At 42.6% G+C, this 4,549-nt stretch overlaps 1 long non-coding RNA gene across 3 annotated transcripts; it reads left to right on the top strand.

Moving 5' to 3' along the window:
• Positions 1–2,095: 2,095 nt before the first annotated feature.
• On the top strand, positions 2,096–3,378 carry LOC136533509 (uncharacterized). 3 transcript variants are annotated; one of them, XR_010778499.1, is made up of 4 exons: positions 2,097–2,445; positions 2,879–2,970; positions 3,106–3,160; positions 3,305–3,360. It is a non-coding gene; the product is annotated as an uncharacterized lncRNA (long non-coding RNA). The 3 variants fall into 3 exon arrangements; XR_010778497.1 differs by having other exon boundaries at positions 2,096–2,445; positions 2,879–3,160; positions 3,305–3,378; XR_010778498.1 differs by having other exon boundaries at positions 2,096–2,445; positions 2,879–3,160; positions 3,290–3,326.
• The last annotated feature ends 1,171 nt before the right edge of the window (positions 3,379–4,549 follow it).

Here is a 4,549-nt window from a genome sequence, read left to right as displayed (position 1 = left end):
ATATGCTTAGGTTTTGAAATATTTTCGTACACTTTTTAAATTAGGCATGGTGCTTAGTTTAAACTGCTTTCCTGAATTAAATTAGATAATGTGTCTAGTTTGATTCTTAAATCAAAAGGTGTATTGATTTTACTTCCAAATGCTTTTAAGTTAAGCATGGTGCTTAGGTTAAAATGTCTTCCTAAATCAAATTAGACGTGGTGTCTAGGTTGATGTTTGAGCCGATAGTATGCTTTAGTAGATGCTGGATATTTTGTTAGACTAACCCCTATAGAAAACTCTCAATTCAATTTGGGTAAGTCATGAGATGAATTCAAATTAGAGTTGAAGCAAGGCACATAATAAACTCCAATAACTTTGCGCAAAGAAGACATAGCTAATTCAACATGGATGGAAGAATTTCATGGAACAAAGAGGAAGAAGATGAGTGTCATAAAACAAGATCTATAATAAAAGCACTCACTCATAGGAAGTGGATGAACAAATCAACAAGTCTAACAAAATGTCAAAGATCAAAGAGCAAAAAGATGATATGACAAAAGAATGAGAAAGAAAGGGTGCATGCTAGGAGACAAGAAGCTCATGAACAACTCAAGATGCGAGGCAAGCTAAACAAGAAAAACTTCAAGCAAAAGGGAAGGACCATCATGAGTCATCTACCCCTCATCATATGGTGTCATCGCGCTCCAATGACAAAGGTATCATCCAATGGTAAATGGTCATTATTTAAAGCTTTTCCTTGACTCTAGTATGCACATAAATAAGAAACAAACATGTTCGAGTTACAACTTACTTGATCTAATCTGATTAACTCAACATGTTTAGTTCTTTAAGCTTGTTCCTAGCACCATTTTTGATCTTATAGTCTTAACCAAGTGAGCTAAAAAGTGCACATCTTATCTCTAGAAGATGATAGTCATAATCATGTAAAGATTGATACATTATGGACAATCCTTCCGTAGGTTAAGCAATTCAACCCTTTTACCCAAATGTACCTAAATGCTACATTTATGCTCAATCTTCCGATCTTACCACCATGTTATAAATGAACAAAGCACATAACATTAACTTCATCTTGTTCAATGTGCTTAAGGATAGAGAAGAATAAGTAAAGTTTTGGTTCTATTGGAGTTTTTCCTCCAACAGAGCTCATGCACTTGATCTCTATCTTATCTTTATGAGCAAAACACACTTCAAACGAGGTATGCGGGAGTCAGTTGACTCCCCAAATTTCTACAAGTGAAGGTTCTGAACTTGTCAAACCAAAATTGAAACTCAAAACCAAGACGGGTTTAGCAGAAGAACGTGACATTACCATTAGAGATGTCATCACAAGAATCGTCGTCTTCATAGCAAACTGAGGTACTTGATCAATGAATTTCACAAGAAGAAGTCCGATTCGAAGGACTTACAACACCGAACCCTCACCAAAAGAGCTAGCTTAGTGGAGAAGCACTCCCGTGTATCCTGGTAAGTATTCATTCCCTTTTGTTTTTGTTTTAGTTTCTTTTAAATAGTTAAAAAATGTTGAACAAAAACAAAATAAATTGTTATCCCTGTAGTAGTAAAATAAAAAGAGTATGTATCTAGGTTGCTTTAAGTTTGATTTTTAAGAGCTAAATAAATAAAAGAGACTCTCTAGATAATCTCTTATGGAAATCTACCATAACCTATAATACACCAGTTAGAATAAATCTATAGCCACCAATAAATGTCTGCTCCATAATCATGATCTATACTATATCCACATTTATAAATATACTCAGAAAATATAACACCATTAAAATAAATATATCAGATTATCTCTTAGTCATTCTCTATTATTAATCATCTACTGATCTAAATCTGACGACTCATATTTTGTGCCCTCCGTCGCCCTCCGCGGACCTCCCACGACGTACGCGCTCCCAGACGCACGCGCGACTCCCCTCCCCCGACGCCTCCTCTCCCACACCCGAGACTCCCTCTCCCCAACGCGGCGTGACTCCTCCCCTCCCCACGCCGCCAGGCCGCCCCCTGCCCCTTCCCCCGCTCTCTCTCTCTCTCATTCGCATATGGAGCAGGAAACACGAAAGGAAGAGCACCAGCGGCGCGCCGACGGCGGCCCCGGTGTGCGCTCGCCCCTGGGGAGGGCACCACGGGCGCCGGCCGCCAGGCCGCTAGGCGAGGGCTCCGGCATAGTATGGCAGGCCGTCGGCCGCTAGCAGGGCAGTCCAGGCCGGTTGTCCGCCTCCCACCAGGCAGGCCATCCGTGGCGTCCTTCTTCGTATCTTGCTCCCTGCTCCTCGTCGTCAGGGTAGAGGTCGGGGAAGCTGAGGGGTAGCAAGCGGGATGGCGACGGCATGCGGCACGGCACCGATGGGGGGCCTTGCGGGCGCGCGTGGGCTCCACCGCAGCCTCGCGGGCGCTCGTCCCAGGTATGGTTGCCTGCCTCTCCCATCCCAGGTATGGTTGCCTGCCTCTCCCATCCCATTTCGATTTTGCTTCACTTTCGTGCCAGAATTGGGATAAGTTCCGTTAATCCTGCAAGTTTTGCGTCCAATCTAGCCGATAAATCGTTGACCATATCCCCTCCCTTGAATTATTAGAATGGATGGGAGAGGCAAATTAGGAGCAGCAGTTATTAGGATCTGAAGCTGTGTCGACTTCTCAACAGCTGTGTTCTGCCGCGTTTCTCACGAGAACCTAATCAATATCGTCTTCTTTCTTAATTTTGTTTGTGTGATTGGGTTACCACTTGTAAGTTGTTGTCTGGTGTCCACAGATTGTTCGAAGAAATTTCCGTGAAACCTTGTGAATTTGTTTGTCAAAATTATGATCAGTGACCTGTGCTACAATGATGTGTCAAGCTCTGTTTTTGTTTATTTTCTTCCTCCAGATATATGAGCAACGAGGTGCCAGAGCTCAAGTTGATATGAGCAGCGAGATCCCCCAACCAGCGGCAGTCTGCCCAAGCTAGGCAAAAACACAGTATGTAGTCAGCTAGGAGTTGGAAATCTCCCTGACATGAATTTTGTTTGTATACCTTTCCTCACTTATTTTTATGCAGCACGATGAGCATGCTTACTACCATGAGAGAGCTTTGGAACTTTCATGTTTTGACAGGATACAACTGGAACTGGCTTCGCTGCTGGGCTGGAATTATGAACTTTTCTTACTGGTTAGTTTGCACTCAACAGTATTAAATTTATTGCTTGGAGCATGTCGTGTCTTAGTGCAAAACTGAACCAGCATTCTTTGCTTGGTATAATATCACATGGGATTCCTCTTACTTTCCTATTTCTCCCAGGTTGTCAATTCACAGTTCTGCCAGGATGTGGTAACCCATATAAAAAGGCTCTGTGGTACTGAGATACAAGATGTTCACTTTGGCTCTTGATTTTTTTAAGAAGAGATTTCTTTTTTTTCCTATTCTTCAATAATCCTGATGGGTAAAATAATCCTGAAGAAAGAAGCTCCCTAAGAATTATCTGGAAGCACAAAATGGTATGTTTGCTGAACTCTGTACCTCGTCATGCATTATGATCAATATAACAAATGAACAAATCATTCCTTTTTCAAAAAGAAATGTTGCATTGGCACTGATAGTAGCAAGTGAAATGAGACACTGTGAAGAATGGACGGAGAAATGAAGTCTTCACCAATCCTACAAGCATGAACTCCTTCCACGAGCAAGAACAGAGAGCAGGCAGAGAGCTTGAAATGGCTCGGGCTGCTGGAGGAAGGAGGAGAAAGTATATAGCCCGAGAAAGTATATAGCCCGGGACATGTAGTTCCGGTTTGTGGTGTAAACTAGGACTACAGGTGGAATTCTAGTTCCGGTTAGAGCCACTAACCGGGATTAAACCTGGTAACTCCAACCGGTACTGGAGGGTGACCTTTAGTCCCGGTTTGAGCCACCAACCGGGACTAAAGGTCCCCTCCTGCTCCCCTCCTGCAAAAGTTGCGGCTCTAGCTGTTGGGCAAAGGACTTTAGGCCCGGTTGGTAGCTCCAACCGGGACTAATCATTTCTTTAGCCTCGAGCCCAAAAATGGCCGGAACTAAAGCCTACAACCGAAAGTCTGTTCTCTACTAGAACTGCTTGAAATTATATATTTTGTCAACTATGTATGCAAGTGGGAAGCTTGGATTGTGTTAAGAAAGCAAGCGGGAAGAGCTTGGTGCTAACCGGCAAGCGTTTACATCCACCTTGGATCAGAATTAGCAGTAAAGAACAAATTGGTGCAGTAGCTACCGTGGCACGGGAACATAATCATTAGGGTGCAACGTAAGCTATAGTAGAATATTGACACGTTCTTCAATTGGGAACTGGTCACTGGATGCGAAGGTGAGCATGCATAATCTTGTACATGTTGGCTATAGGTTTCTGTCTTAAGAGATATGCTGGTCTTAGCCTTTTAATGCATGATGCTTATAGAGGTAGCATGTATATACGTGCGTGTGTTCACACTCAAAAGGGTGTGTTTACATTAGTGTCTGTATTTGTTGTATGTGTTTTACAGAAAAGAAAAATGACAACTAGGTCAAAAGAACATATTTATTCCCTTG

This window comes from Miscanthus floridulus, unplaced genomic scaffold, assembly GCF_019320115.1.
Source record: "Miscanthus floridulus cultivar M001 unplaced genomic scaffold, ASM1932011v1 fs_905_3, whole genome shotgun sequence".
In the NCBI taxonomy this organism is placed as follows: domain Eukaryota; kingdom Viridiplantae; phylum Streptophyta; class Magnoliopsida; order Poales; family Poaceae; genus Miscanthus; species Miscanthus floridulus.
The sequence above is the reverse complement of the archived record's forward strand: the minus strand, read 5'-3'. Positions and strand labels throughout refer to the sequence as shown.